The 15646-nt window shown below is 48.5% G+C and overlaps 6 non-coding genes across 6 annotated transcripts; all 6 read right to left on the reverse strand.

Annotated features, from left to right (window-relative positions):
* Positions 1–765: 765 nt before the first annotated feature.
* On the reverse strand, positions 766–837 carry TRNAP-AGG (transfer RNA proline (anticodon AGG)). The gene has a single exon. It is a non-coding gene; the product is annotated as a tRNA-Pro (tRNA).
* Positions 838–4348: 3511 nt separating this feature from the next.
* TRNAP-AGG (transfer RNA proline (anticodon AGG)) lies at positions 4349–4420 on the reverse strand. Its single transcript has one exon. It is a non-coding gene; the product is annotated as a tRNA-Pro (tRNA).
* Positions 4421–7459: 3039 nt separating this feature from the next.
* Positions 7460–7532, reverse strand: TRNAV-CAC (transfer RNA valine (anticodon CAC)). The gene has a single exon. It is a non-coding gene; the product is annotated as a tRNA-Val (tRNA).
* Positions 7533–7920: 388 nt separating this feature from the next.
* On the reverse strand, positions 7921–7992 carry TRNAH-AUG (transfer RNA histidin (anticodon AUG)). The gene has a single exon. It is a non-coding gene; the product is annotated as a tRNA-His (tRNA).
* A 3485-nt stretch (positions 7993–11477) lies between these two features.
* On the reverse strand, positions 11478–11549 carry TRNAP-AGG (transfer RNA proline (anticodon AGG)). The gene has a single exon. It is a non-coding gene; the product is annotated as a tRNA-Pro (tRNA).
* A 3363-nt stretch (positions 11550–14912) lies between these two features.
* Positions 14913–14984, reverse strand: TRNAP-AGG (transfer RNA proline (anticodon AGG)). The gene has a single exon. It is a non-coding gene; the product is annotated as a tRNA-Pro (tRNA).
* Between the last annotated feature and the right edge of the window lie 662 nt (positions 14985–15646).

Consider the following 15646-nt stretch of genomic DNA (forward strand, 5'->3'; position numbering starts at 1 on the left):
CAAAACAGTGTGCAGGTCGGACTCTTCAGTCTGCACTTGTTGATTTTGCCGCTTGCAATGTTCCTATCAAAGTCACAGCTTTAAAGGCCCCACAATATAACATGGCCAAGAAAAAAAAAAAAAAACAGAACAAGAAACAATGCACATGCACGACCACCGAGGGATGCAGATAACTTTTTAGCGTCCTGCAATAGTAAAGCACGTTTTACACAGGTCACAAGTTTTTAAAGGTCATTTCTGTCTAAGTGTGCATTGAGAGAGACTGAGGTTTTAGGGAGCAAACACAAAAGCTGCTGCTGCCAAGTGTTTCTGCCCGGTCTCAAACCGGGGACTTTTCGCGTGTGAGGCGAACGTGATAACCACTACACTACAGAAACAAGCTTGCTGATTTGACTGAAGGAGCACAGTTCCCCTCATATGTTTGCACGATTTCCTCTATACTTTATCAGCAGTTGCTCGGAATGCGAGGGGTAAGTGTGAAAATTGCAGCGGTGTCGGCCAGCATGCATACACTCAGACGTCCTGAAAAATCCCACAGTTGCGTGCAGAGACAGACAAATATCTGATGCCTAAATGCCAGGAAGGAGAGCCTGTGAAATCATAACACAGGGCGCACTGAGAGCAAGCAGGAAGGAAGCCAAGGCATTGTAATCCATTTTTCGCCTGAGGCAAAAAATATGTTTTGCGCAACAATGCTTCGAGTGGAATGAGAAATGTTGAGGGGTTGTGTATTTTGAGCAGGATTTGATTGTTTTCCGCTAAAATGGGCTCGTCCGGGATTTGAACCCGGGACCTCTCACACCCTAAGCGAGAATCATACCCCTAGACCAACGAGCCTGGGCACAGAAATGCAACGGCTCTGACCCTGCTCGGAGGATTGGTGACACAGAGTGGGAGACTACATCCCAAAGCAAGAAACTGCACATGGTGCTCTCTTCTGCAGTACGACTAGAGTCATTTGCATGGTCTTCATCGAACATGACATAAAAAGCCTCTATCCTTTAGACATTTTAGCCCAGATTTACAAGAAAATTACTAAGCGCGACGCTGTGCCAAATTTGCAAGCCCCACGTGCCGTCATTTTCAAAATGCAGGAAAGCGCCGTATTTAGTAGAATACAGCGCACCCCTGTGCTTCCCCCTGCGCCAGCTCTAAATTAGCTGCTGAGCGCCAACGCAGCCGTTCTTGCACCATGGTACAAGGATGACTGCGTTGAGGGGGAAATTGTTTTTGTGCAGGAAGGGACACCTTCCTGCCCAAAAAAAAAATCTTCAATGGTGATTTGCTCTTACTTCTATGTGTGCTGCAGAATGCATCACACATAGAAAGAGCAAAAACAAGGAGAAATGAAAACATTTCTCCTCAGTGCGCCACTCTAACGACACCCCTGGGATGGCATTGGATTTTGGCGCTGACGCAGATTTACGCCAACTCCTAAATCTGGAGCAGCATCAAAATGCTATGGTGTTGCTGGGGCACACTCCCAACAACACCCATTGCACGCCCCTTCCAGGGAATGCGCTGCGTGCTAATGGGCCGTATTTACAAGGTGGTGTTAAGCCACAAAAAGTGGCTGAACGCCATCTTGTAAATACCGCGCAGTGCATAGTGCCACCGGGGCGTCACTAAAAGTGATGCTCCGGTGGCGATAGGGCCTTGTAAGTCTGGCACTTTATTTGCTCAAGGTGTGTGTTCTTGGTGAGGGCAGGAAAGCTATTTTCGCTCTCGTACCTTCCTTCCTTGGCTGGCTTGAATGCTGTAGGCTCAGGCTTCATTGCAAAGGTCAAACAGTGAGCAACTGACTGCCGTAAGCTGGCGCAACTCCTCTTGGTGAGCTGTGACAGATGCCCCAGGAGCGTAGTACCTCACGATGGTGAGGGATAGACACAGTCTCTTTTATCTCAGCTTGCCTGTCAGGTGAGGCAGGAAATGCAAATACTGTGAAAAAGCCCAGCGACTCGAACCAGGGACCTTTCGCATGTGAGGTGCCCATGATAACCACTACACTACACAAGCAGACACACTTGCCGGCTTGCTTCATGTGGCTATGCATTGTACTGGAACCACCACACTATGGAAACAGACACACCTGCTTGCTTTATGTGGCTATGCATTGGACTGGGATGCAAGGATGAGGGCCAATGTTCATGACGCTCAAAGCTGAGCCTTCCGGAACACGATCTCTTCCCTTGGAAGAAAGGAACTGGGATCACTTTCATTCCAAGAGGTGATTTCAGAACTGGACCCGAAATTACCATGGAGAAGCACTGTGCATTTAATGTTCCTACGAGCACTGCTGCTCCAGCACAGAAAAGCAGTTGCAAAGAAATCTCGCATACCTTCATGATGCTGAAACGTCTCGACGCCAGTATAAAGCATGTATTGCATTGCAACATGACATCTTAGAAGAGTGAAAAGCAGAAACACTCCTGTTTGAAACACAGACTGAACCTATAAAGGTAGGGGTTTGTCTGGGATTTGAACCGAGGTCCTCTCACACCCGAAGCGAGAATCATACCCCTATACGAACTAGACTGCCGCTGCATAGTCATTTGAAACATCTTCTGAAGCGTCTTTCAGAAAAGCAGGGCCATTTGGAGGCTCTCTCTCTCTAAGCGTGCCATAGCAATTGATGTTTTCTGTCAAGGATTTTTTGTTTGTCTCTAGCAAGGCAAGAGGTAGTCAAAATGCCCTGTGCCAGTGAGCTGAACTAGGGGACTGATGTGAAAAGCAGACCCTTTCTGGTAGTTGTAACCCGCTGCTAGTCATGGACCCTTGCACCTTAGACTTCCCAACCAGAAGCACTGAAGGGCCTGCTAGCTCTTGAGCCAGAGGAGCATGCCTCTTGGATTCAAGCACACTTGCTCGATCAGCGCTCGATCAGGCTTGATCAGGCGAGATTTATATTAGTGGCTCATAGGCCTGAAACACTCACCTGGGAGACGCAGGGTGGCTGATTTCCCGGAATGGCCCTTGATGGGGAAATCACCTCCTTTCCCCCGCCTCATTTCAGAATTGTGTGCTAGTCGCAAGACAGTGTTCAGGGGTTCATGGGTACCGCCTACTCCCAGCTGCCTCTCTGTCTTCTTCATGTAAATTGCAAGTCACGAGGAGGCACCATTGCCAATATGCTCCGCCCACCTAACCAAGAAACCTAGTTTGAGCTTGTCTGCCTGTGTTGTTGCAGGGGCAGAGTCTTCTTTGCCCAAAAGGTGGCAGGAGAGCCTCACTTCAAACGATAGAATCAACTGCTTAAGTAGAAACCAGCATGGTAGTTACTGTCATAAAGTGCAGCTCTAACAGAAGGTGTGCCTGAGACGCCCCTTCCAGTAATACACAGAATTTTGATTGAGGGCCCAGCCGATGGGTTGGTGGATTTCTCCTCACATGCCACAGCAGCTTCCAAAGATAGTGGTGTGAGGAGCTGGCTCTGCAAGCAGAGCAAGATTTAAGGGAAGAAAATACACCTGTCAGAAGTGGGATTTGAACCCACGCCTCCATGAAGAGACCAGAAGGCTCAGCTTCACTGAAAATCAAGCTCTCTTGAGTCTGGCGCCTTAGACCACTCGGCCATCCTGACAGCCAAAACAGTGTGCAGGTCGGACTCTTCAGTCTGCACTTGTTGATTTTGCCGCATGCAATGTTCCTATCAAAGTCACAGCTTTAAAGGCCCCACAATATAACATGGCCAAGAAAAAAAAAAAAAAACAGAACAAGAAACAATGCACATGCACGACCACCGAGGGATGCAGATAACTTTTTAGCGTCCTGCAATAGTAAAGCACGTTTTACACAGGTCACAAGTTTTTAAAGGTCATTTCTGTCTAAGTGTGCATTGAGAGAGACTGAGGTTTTAGGGAGCAAACACAAAAGCTGCTGCTGCCAAGTGTTTCTGCCCGGTCTCAAACCGGGGACTTTTCGCGTGTGAGGCAAACGTGATAACCACTACACTACAGAAACAAGCTTGCTGATTTGACTGAAGGAGCACAGTTCCCCTCATATGTTTGCACGATTTCCTCTATACTTTATCAGCAGTTGCTCGGAATGCGAGGGGTAAGTGTGAAAATTGCAGCGGTGTCGGCCAGCATGCATACACTCAGACGTCCTGAAAAATCCCACAGCTGCGGGTAGAGACAGACAAATATCTGATGCCTAAATGCCAGGAAGGAGAGCCTGTGAAATCATCACACAGGGCGCACTGAGAGCAAGCAGGAAGGAAGCCAAGGCATTGTAATCCATTTTTCGCCTGATGCAAAAAATATGTTTTGCGCAACAATGCTTCGAGTGGAATGAGAAATGTTGAGGGGTTGTGTATTTTGAGCAGGATTTGATTGTTTTCCGCTAAAATGGGCTCGTCCGGGATTTGAACCCGGGACCTCTCGCACCCTAAGCGAGAATCATACCCCTAGACCAACGAGCCTGGGCACAGAAATGCAACGGCTCCGACCCTGCTCGGAGGGTTGGTGACAGAGAGTGGGAGACTACATCCCAAAGCAAGAAACTGCACATGGTGCTCTCTTCTGCAGTACGACTAGAGTCATTTGCATGGTCTTCATCGAACATGACATAAAAAGCCTCTATCCTTTAGACATTTTGGCCCAGATTTACAAGAAAATGACTAAGCGCGACGCTGTGCCAAATTTGCAAGCCCCACGCGCCGTCATTTTCAAAATGCAGGAAAGCGCCGTATTTAGTAGAATACAGCGCACCCCTGTGCTTCCCCCTGCGCCAGCTCTAAATTAGCTGCTGAGCGCCAACGCAGCCGTTCTTGCACCATGGTACAAGGATGACTGCATTGAGGGGGAAATTGTTTTTGTGCAGGAAGGGACACCTTCCTGCCCAAAAAAAAAATCTTCAATGGTGATTTGCTCTTACTTCTATGTGTGCTGCAGAATGCATCACACATAGAAAGAGCAAAAACAAGGAGAAATGAAAACATTTCTCCTCAGTGCGCCACTCTAACGACACCCCTGGGATGGCATTGGATTTTGGCGCTGACGCAGATTTACGCCAACTCCTAAATCTGGAGCAGCATCAAAATGCTATGGTGTTGCTGTGGCACACTCCCAACAACACCCATTGCACGCCCCTTCCAGGGAACGCGCTGCGTGCTAAGGGGCCGTATTTACAAGGTGGTGTTAAGCCACAAAAAGTGGCTGAACGCCATCTTGTAAATACCGCACAGTGCATAGTGCCACCGGGGCGTCACTAAAAGTGATGCTCCGGTGGCGATAGGGCCTTGTAAGTCTGGCACTTTATTTGCTCAATGTGTGTGTTCTTGGTGAGGGCAGGAAAGCTATTTTCGCTCTTGTACCTTCCTTCCTTGGCTGGCTTGAATGCTGTAGGCTCAGGCTTCATTGCAAAGGTCAAACAGTGAGCAACTGACTGCCGTAAGCTGGCGCAACTACTCTTGGTGAGCTGTGACAGATGCCCCAGGAGCGTAGTACCTCACGATGGTGAGGGATAGACACAGTCTCTATTATCTCAGCTTGCCTGTCAGGTGAGGCAGGAAATGCAAATACTGTGAAAAAGCCCAGCGACTCGAACCAGGGACCTTTCGCATGTGAGGTGCGCATGATAACCACTACACTACACAAGCAGACACACTTGCCGGCTTGCTTCATGTGGCTATGCATTGTACTGGAACCACCACACTATGGAAACAGACACACCTGCTTGCTTTATGTGGCTATGCATTGGACTGGGATGCAAGGATGAGGGCCAATGTTCATGACGCTCAAAGCTGAGCCTTCCGGAACACGATCACTTCCCTTGGAAGAAAGGAACTTGGATCACTTTCATTCCAAGAGGTGATTTCAGAACTGGACCCGAAATTACCATGGAGAAGCACTGTGCATTTAATGTTCCTACGAGCACTGCTGCTCCAGCACAGAAAAGCAGTTGCAAAGAAATCTCGCATACCTTCATGATGCTGAACCGTCTCGACGCCAGTATAAAGCATGTATTGCATTGCAACATGACATCTTACAAGAGTGAAAAGCAGAAACACTCCTGTTTAAAACACAGACTGAACCTATAAAGGTAGGGGTTTGTCAGGGATTTGAACCGAGGTCCTCTCACACCCGAAGCGAGAATCATACCCCTATACCAACTAGACTGCCGCTGCATAGTCATTAGAAACATCTTCTGAAGCGTCTTTCAGAAAAGCAGGGCCATTTGGAGGCTCTCTCTCTCTAAGCGTGCCATAGCAATTGATGTTTTCTGTCAAGGATTTTTTGTTTGTCTCTAGCAAGGCAAGAGGTAGTCAAAATGCCCTGTGCCAGTGAGCTGAACTAGGGGACTGATGTGAAAAGCAGACCCTTTCTGGTAGTTGTAACCCGCTGCTAGTCATGGACCCTTGCACCTTAGACTTCCCAACCAGAAGCACTGAAGGGCCTGCTAGCTCTTGAGCCAGAGGAGCATGCCTCTTGGATTCAAGCACACTTGCTCGATCAGGGCTCGATCAGGCGAGATTTATATTAGTGGCTCATAGGCCTGAAACACTCACCTGGGAGACGCAGGGTGGCTGATTTCCCGGAATGGCCCTTGATGGGGAAATCACCTCCTTTCCCCCGCCTGATTTCAGAATTGTGTGCTAGTCGCAAGACAGTGTTCAGGGGTTCATGGGTACTGCCTACTCCCAGCTGCCTCTCTGTCTTCTTCATGTAAATTGCAAGTCACGAGGAGGCACCATTGCCAATATGCTCCGCCCACCTAACCAAGAAACCTAGTTTGAGCTTGTCTGCCTGTGTTGTTGCAGGGGCAGAGTCTTCTTTGCCCAAAAGGTGGCAGGAGAGCCTCACTTCAAACGATAGAATCAACTGCTTAAGTAGAAACCAGCATGGTAGTTACTGTCATAAAGTGCAGCTCTAACAGAAGGTGTGCCTGAGACGCCCCTTCCAGTAATACACAGAATTTTGATTGAGGGCCCAGCCGATGGGTTGGTGGATTTCTCCTCACATGCCACAGCAGCTTCCAAAGATAGTGGTGTGAGGAGCTGGCTCTGCAAGCAGAGCAAGATTTAAGGGAAGAAAATACACCTGTCAGAAGTGGGATTTGAACCCACGCCTCCATGAAGAGACCAGAAGGCTCAGCTTCACTGAAGATCAATCTCTCTTGAGTCTGGCGCCTTAGACCACTCGGCCATCCTGACAGCCAAAACAGTGTGCAGGTCGGACTCTTCAGTCTGCACTTGTTGATTTTGCCGCTTGCAATGTTCCTATCAAAGTCACAGCTTTAAAGGCCCCACAATATAACATGGCCAAGAAAAAAAAAAAAAACAGAACAAGAAACAATGCACATGCACGACCACCGAGGGATGCAGATAACTTTTTAGCGTCCTGCAATAGTAAAGCACGTTTTACACAGGTCACAAGTTTTTAAAGGTCATTTCTGTCTAAGTGTGCATTGAGAGAGACTGAGGTTTTAGGGAACAAACACAAAAGCTGCTGCTGCCAAGTGTTTCTGCCCGGTCTCAAACCGGGGACATTTCGCGTGTGAGGCGAACGTGATAACCACTACACTACAGAAACAAGCTTGCTGATTTGACTGAAGGAGCACAGTTCCCCTCATATGTTTGCACGATTTCCTCTATACTTTATCAGCAGTTGCTCGGAATGCGAGGGGTAAGTGTGAAAATTGCAGCGGTGTCGGCCAGCATGCATACACTCAGACGTCCTGAAAAATCCCACAGCTGCGGGCAGAGACAGACAAATATCTGATGCCTAAATGCCAGGAAGGAGAGCCTGTGAAATCATCACACAGGGCGCACTGAGAGCAAGCAGGAAGGAAGCCAAGGCATTGTAATCCATTTTTCGCCTGAGGCAAAAAATATGTTTTGCGCAACAATGCTTCGAGTGGAATGAGAAATGTTGAGGGGTTGTGTATTTTGAGCAGGATTTGATTGTTTTCCGCTAAAATGGGCTTGTCCGGGATTTGAACCCGGGACCTCTCGCACCATAAGCGAGAATCATACCCCTAGACCAACGAGCCTGGGCACAGAAATGCAACGGCTCCGACCCTGCTCGGAGGATTGGTGACAGAGAGTGGGAGACTACATCCCAAAGTATGAAACTGCACATGGTGCTCTCTTCTGCAGTACGACTAGAGTCATTTGCATGGTCTTCATCGAACATGACATAAAAAGCCTCTATCCTTTAGACATTTTGGCCCAGATTTACAAGAAAATGACTAAGCGCGACGCTGTGCCAAATTTGCAAGCCCCACGTGCCGTCATTTTCAAAATGCAGGAAAGCGCCGTATTTAGTAGAATACAGCGCACCCCTGTGCTTCCCCCTGCGCCAACGCAGCCGTTCTTGCACCATGGTACAAGGATGACTGCGTTGAGGGGGAAATTGTTTTTGTGCAGGAAGGGACACCTTCCTGCCCAAAAAAAAAATCTTCAATGGTGATTTGCTCTTACTTCTATGTGTGCTGCAGAATGCATCACACATAGAAAGAGCAAAAACAAGGAGAAATGAAAACATTTCTCCTCAGTGCGCCACTCTAACGACACCCCTGGGATGGCGTTGGATTTTGGCGCTGACGCAGATTTACGCCAACTCCTAAATCTGGAGCAGCATCAAAATGCTATGGTGTTGCTGTGGCACACTCCCAACAACACCCATTGCACGCCCCTTCCAGGGAATGCGCTGCGTGCTAAGGGGCCGTATTTACAAGGTGGTGTTAAGCCACAAAAAGTGGCTGAACGCCATCTTGTAAATACCGCGCAGTGCATAGTGCCACCGGGGCGTCACTAAAAGTGATGCTCCGGTGGCGATAGGGCCTTGTAAGTCTGGCACTTTATTTGCTCAAGGTGTGTGTTCTTGGTGAGGGCAGGAAAGCTATTTTCGCTCTCGTACCTTCCTTCCTTGGCTGGCTTGAATGCTGTAGGCTCAGGCTTCATTGCAAAGGTCAAACAGTGAGCAACTGACTGCCGTAAGCTGGCGCAACTCCTCTTGGTGAGCTGTGACAGATGCCCCAGGAGCGTAGTACCTCACGATGGTGAGGGATAGACACAGTCTCTTTTATCTCAGCTTGCCTGTCAGGTGAGGCAGGAAATGCAAATACTGTGAAAAAGCCCAGCGACTCGAACCAGGGACCTTTCGCATGTGAGGTGCGCATGATAACCACTACACTACACAAGCAGACACACTTGCCGGCTTGCTTCATGTGGCTATGCATTGTACTGGAACCACCACACTATGGAAACAGACACACCTGCTTGCTTTATGTGGCTATGCATTGGACTGGGATGCAAGGATGAGGGCCAATGTTCATGACGCTCAAAGCTGAGCCTTCCGGAACACGATCTCTTCCCTTGGAAGAAAGGAACTGGGATCACTTTCATTCCAAGAGGTGATTTCAGAACTGGACCCGAAATTACCATGGAGAAGCACTGTGCATTTAATGTTCCTACGAGCACTGCTGCTCCAGCACAGAAAAGCAGTTGCAAAGAAATCTCGCATACCTTCATGATGCTGAACCGTCTCGACGCCAGTATAAAGCATGTATTGCATTGCAACATGACATCTTACAAGAGTGAAAAGCAGAAACACTCCTGTTTGAAACACAGACTGAACCTATAAAGGTAGGGGTTTGTCTGGGATTTGAACCGAGGTCCTCTCACACCCGAAGCGAGAATCATACCCCTATACCAACTAGACTGCCGCTGCATAGTCATTTGAAACATCTTCTGCAGCGTCTTTCAGAAAAGCAGGGCCATTTGGAGGCTCTCTCTCTCTAAGCGTGCCATAGCAATTGATGTTTTCTGTCAAGGATTTTTTGTTTGTCTCTAGCAAGGCAAGAGGTAGTCAAAATGCCCTGTGCCAGTGAGCTGAACTAGGGGACTGATGTGAAAAGCAGACCCTTTCTGGTAGTTGTAACCCGCTGCTAGTCATGGACCCTTGCACCTTAGACTTCCCAAACAGAAGCACTGAAGGGCCTGCTAGCTCTTGAGCCAGAGGAGCATGCCTCTTGGATTCAAGCACACTTGCTCGATCAGCGCTCGATCAGGCTTGATCAGGCGAGATTTATATTAGTGGCTCATAGGCCTGAAACACTCACCTGGGAGACGCAGGGTGGCTGATTTCCCGGAATGGCCCTTGATGGGGAAATCACCTCCTTTCCCCCGCCTCATTTCAGAATTGTGTGCTAGTCGCAAGACAGTGTTCAGGGGTTCATGGGTACTGCCTACTCCCAGCTGCCTCTCTGTCTTCTTCATGTAAATTGCAAGTCACGAGGAGGCACCATTGCCAATATGCTCCGCCCACCTAACCAAGAAACCTAGTTTGAGCTTGTCTGCCTGTGTTGTTGCAGGGGCAGAGTCTTCTTTGCCCAAAAGGTGGCAGGAGAGCCTCACTTCAAACGATAGAATCAACTGCTTAAGTAGAAACCAGCATGGTAGTTACTGTCATAAAGTGCAGCTCTAACAGAAGGTGTGCCTGAGACGCCCCTTCCAGTAATACACAGAATTTTGATTGAGGGCCCAGCCGATGGGTTGGTGGATTTCTCCTCACATGCCACAGCAGCTTCCAAAGATAGTGGTGTGAGGAGCTGGCTCTGCAAGCAGAGCAAGATTTAAGGGAAGAAAATACACCTGTCAGAAGTGGGATTTGAACCCACGCCTCCATGAAGAGACCAGAAGGCTCAGCTTCACTGAAGATCAAGCTCTCTTGAGTCTGGCGCCTTAGACCACTCGGCCATCCTGACAGCCAAAACAGTGTGCAGGTCGGACTCTTCAGTCTGCACTTGTTGATTTTGCCGCTTGCAATGTTCCTATCAAAGTCACAGCTTTAAAGGCCCCACAATATAACATGGACAAGAAAAAAAAAAAAAACAGAACAAGAAACAATGCACATGCACGACCACCGAGGGATGCAGATAACTTTTTAGCGTCCTGCAATAGTAAAGCACGTTTTACACAGGTCACAAGTTTTTAAAGGTCATTTCTGTCTAAGTGTGCATTGAGAGAGACTGAGGTTTTAGGGAGCAAACACAAAAGCTGCTGCTGCCAAGTGTTTCTGCCCGGTCTCAAACCGGGGACTTTTCGCGTGTGAGGCGAACGTGATAACCACTACACTACAGAAACAAGCTTGCTGATTTGACTGAAGGAGCACAGTTCCCCTCATATGTTTGCACGATTTCCTCTATACTTTATCAGCAGTTGCTCGGAATGCGAGGGGTAAGTGTGAAAATTGCAGCGGTGTCGGCCAGCATGCATACACTCAGACGTCCTGAAAAATCCCACAGCTGCGTGCAGAGACAGACAAATATCTGATGCCTAAATGCCAGGAAGGAGAGCCTGTGAAATCATAACACAGGGCGCACTGAGAGCAAGCAGGAAGGAAGCCAAGGCATTGTAATCCATTTTTCGCCTGAGGCAAAAAATATGTTTTGCGCAACAATGCTTCGAGTGGAATGAGAAATGTTGAGGGGTTGTGAATTTTGAGCAGGATTTGATTGTTTTCCGCTAAAATGGGCTCGTCCGGGATTTGAACCCGGGACCTCTCGCACCCTAAGCGAGAATCATACCCCTAGACCAACGAGCCTGGGCACAGAAATGCAACGGCTCCGACCCTGCTCGGAGGATTGGTGACACAGAGTGGGAGACTACATCCCAAAGCAAGAAACTGCACATGGTGCTCTCTTCTGCAGTACGACTAGAGTCATTTGCATGGTCTTCATCGAACATGACATAAAAAGCCTCTATCCTTTAGACATTTTAGCCCAGATTTACAAGAAAATTACTAAGCGCGACGCTGTGCCAAATTTGCAAGCCCCACGTGCCGTCATTTTCAAAATGCAGGAAAGCGCCGTATTTAGTAGAATACAGCGCACCCCTGTGCTTCCCCCTGCGCCAACGCAGCCGTTCTTGCACCATGGTACAAGGATGACTGCGTTGAGGGGGAAATTGTTTTGAATGAAAACATTTCTCCTCAGTGCGCCACTCTAACGACACCCCTGGGATGGCGTTGGATATTGGCGCTGACGCAGATTTACGCCAACTCCTAAATCTGGAGCAGCCTCAAAATGCTATGGTGTTGCTGTGGCACACTCCCAACAACACCCATTGCACGCCCCTTCCAGGGAATGCGCTGCGTGCTAAGGGGCCGTATTTACAAGGTGGTGTTAAGCCACAAAAAGTGGCTGAACGCCATCTTGTAAATACCGCGCAGTGCATAGTGCCACCGGGGCGTCACTAAAAGTGATGCTCCGGTGGCGATAGGGCCTTGTAAGTCTGGCACTTTATTTGCTCAAGGTGTGTGTTCTTGGTGAGGGCAGGAAAGCTATTTTCGCTCTCGTACCTTCCTTCCTTGGCTGGCTTGAATGCTGTAGGCTCAGGCTTCATTGCAAAGGTCAAACAGTGAGCAACTGACTGCCGTAAGCTGGCGCAACTCCTCTTGGTGAGCTGTGACAGATGCCCCAGGAGCGTAGTACCTCACGATGGTGAGGGATAGACACAGTCTCTTTTATCTCAGCTTGCCTGTCAGGTGAGGCAGGAAATGCAAATACTGTGAAAAAGCCCAGCAACTCGAACCAGGGACCTTTCGCATGTGAGGTGCGCATGATAACCACTACACTACACAAGCAGACACACTTGCCGGCTTGCTTCATGTGGCTATGCATTGTACTGGAACCACCACACTATGGAAACAGACACACCTGCTTGCTTTATGTGGCTATGCATTGGACTGGGATGCAAGGATGAGGGCCAATGTTCATGACGCTCAAAGCTGAGCCTTCCGGAACACGATCTCTTCCCTTGGAAGAAAGGAACTGGGATCACTTTCATTCCAAGAGGTGATTTCAGAACTGGACCCGAAATTACCATGGAGAAGCACTGTGCATTTAATGTTCCTACGAGCACTGCTGCTCCAGCACAGAAAAGCAGTTGCAAAGAAATCTCGCATACCTTCATGATGCTGAACCGTCTCGACGCCAGTATAAAGCATGTATTGCATTGCAACATGACATCTTACAAGAGTGAAAAGCAGAAACACTCCTGTTTGAAACACAGACTGAACCTATAAAGGTAGGGGTTTGTCTGGGATTTGAACCGAGGTCCTCTCACACCCGAAGCGAGAATCATACCCCTATACCAACTAGACTGCCGCTGCATAGTCATTTGAAACATCTTCTGCAGCGTCTTTCAGAAAAGCAGGGCCATTTGGAGGCTCTCTCTCTCTAAGCGTGCCATAGCAATTGATGTTTTCTGTCAAGGATTTTTTGTTTGTCTCTAGCAAGGCAAGAGGTAGTCAAAATGCCCTGTGCCAGTGAGCTGAACTAGGGGACTGATGTGAAAAGCAGACCCTTTCTGGTAGTTGTAACCCGCTGCTAGTCATGGACCCCTGCACCTTAGACTTCCCAACCAGAAGCACTGAAGGGCCTGCTAGCTCTTGAGCCAGAGGAGCATGCCTCTTGGATTCAAGCACACTTGCTCGATCAGCGCTCGATCAGGCGAGATTTATATTAGTGGCTCATAGGCCTGAAACACTCACCTGGGAGACGCAGGGTGGCTGATTTCCCGGAATGGCCCTTGATGGGGAAATCACCTCCTTTCCCCCGCCTCATTTCAGAATTGTGTGCTAGTCGCAAGACAGTGTTCAGGGGTTCATGGGTACCGCCTACTCCCAGCTGCCTCTCTGTCTTCTTCATGTAAATTGCAAGTCACGAGGAGGCACCATTGCCAATATGCTCCGCCCACCTAACCAAGAAACCTAGTTTGAGCTTGTCTGCCTGTGTTGTTGCAGGGGCAGAGTCTTCTTTGCCCAAAAGGTGGCAGGAGAGCCTCACTTCAAACGATAGAATCAACTGCTTAAGTAGAAACCAGCATGGTAGTTACTGTCATAAAGTGCAGCTCTAACAGAAGGTGTGCCTGAGACGCCCCTTCCAGTAATACACAGAATTTTGATTGAGGGCCCAGCCGATGGGTTGGTGGATTTCTCCTCACATGCCACAGCAGCTTCCAAAGATAGTGGGGTGAGGAGCTGGCTCTGCAAGCAGAGCAAGATTTAAGGGAAGAAAATACACCTGTCAGAAGTGGGATTTGAACCCACGCCTCCATGAAGAGACCAGAAGACTCAGCTTCACAGAAAATCAAGCTTTCTTGAGTCTGGCGCCTTAGACCACTCGGCCATCCTGACAGCCAAAACAGTGTGCAGGTCGGACTCTTCAGTCTGCACTTGTTGATTTTGCCGCTTGCAATGTTCCTATCAAAGTCACAGCTTTAAAGGCCCCACAATATAACATGGCCAAGAAAAAAAAAAAAAAACAGAACAAGAAACAATGCACATGCACGACCACCGAGGGATGCAGATAACTTTTTAGCGTCCTGCAATAGTAAAGCACGTTTTACACAGGTCACAAGTTTTTAAAGGTCATTTCTGTCTAAGTGTGCATTGAGAGAGACTGAGGTTTTAGGGAGCAAACACAAAAGCTGCTGCTGCCAAGTGTTTCTGCCCGGTCTCAAACCGGGGACTTTTCGCGTGTGAGGCAAACGTGATAACCACTACACTACAGAAACAAGCTTGCTGATTTGACTGAAGGAGCACAGTTCCCCTCATATGTTTGCACGATTTCCTCTATACTTTATCAGCAGTTGCTCGGAATGCGAGGGGTAAGTGTGAAAATTGCAGCGGTGTCGGCCAGCATGCATACACTCAGACGTCCTGAAAAATCCCACAGCTGCGGGTAGAGACAGACAAATATCTGATGCCTAAATGCCAGGAAGGAGAGCCTGTGAAATCATCACACAGGGCGCACTGAGAGCAAGCAGGAAGGAAGCCAAGGCATTGTAATCCATTTTTCGCCTGAGGCAAAAAATATGTTTTGCGCAACAATGCTTCGAGTGGAATGAGAAATTTTGAGGGGTTGTGTATTTTGAGCAGGATTTGATTGTTTTCCGCTAAAATGGGCTCGTCCGGGATTTGAACCCGGGACCTCTCGCACCCTAAGCGAGAATCATACCCCTAGACCAACGAGCCTGGGCACAGAAATGCAACGGCTCCGACCCTGCTCGGAGGATTGGTGACACAGAGTGGGAGACTACATCCCAAAGCAAGAAACTGCACATGGTGCTCTCTTCTGCAGTACGACTAGAGTCATTTGCATGGTCTTCATCGAACATGACATAAAAAGCCTCTATCCTTTAGACATTTTGGCCCAGATTTACAAGAAAATGACTAAGCGCGACGCTGTGCCAAATTTGCAAGCCCCACGTGCCGTCATTTTCAAAATGCAGGAAAGCGCCGTATTTAGTAGAATACAGCGCACCCCTGTGCTTCCCCCTGCGCCAGCTCTAAATTAGCTGCTGAGCGCCAACGCAGCCGTTCTTGCACCATGGTACAAGGATGACTGCGTTGAGGGGGAAATTGTTTTTGTGCAGGAAGGGACACCTTCCTGCCCAAAAAAAAAATCTTCAATGGTGATTTGCTCTTACTTCTATGTGTGCTGCAGAATGCATCACACATAGAAAGAGCAAAAACAAGGAGGAATGAAAACATTTCTCCTCAGTGCGCCACTCTAACGACACCCCTGGGATGGCGTTGGATTTTGGCGCTGACGCAGATTTACGCCAACTCCTAAATCTGGAGCAGCATCAAAATGCTATGGGGTTGCTGTGGCACACTCCCAACAACACCCATTG

This window comes from Pleurodeles waltl, unplaced genomic scaffold (genome assembly GCF_031143425.1).
Source record: "Pleurodeles waltl isolate 20211129_DDA unplaced genomic scaffold, aPleWal1.hap1.20221129 scaffold_72, whole genome shotgun sequence".
Classification (NCBI taxonomy): domain Eukaryota; kingdom Metazoa; phylum Chordata; class Amphibia; order Caudata; family Salamandridae; genus Pleurodeles; species Pleurodeles waltl.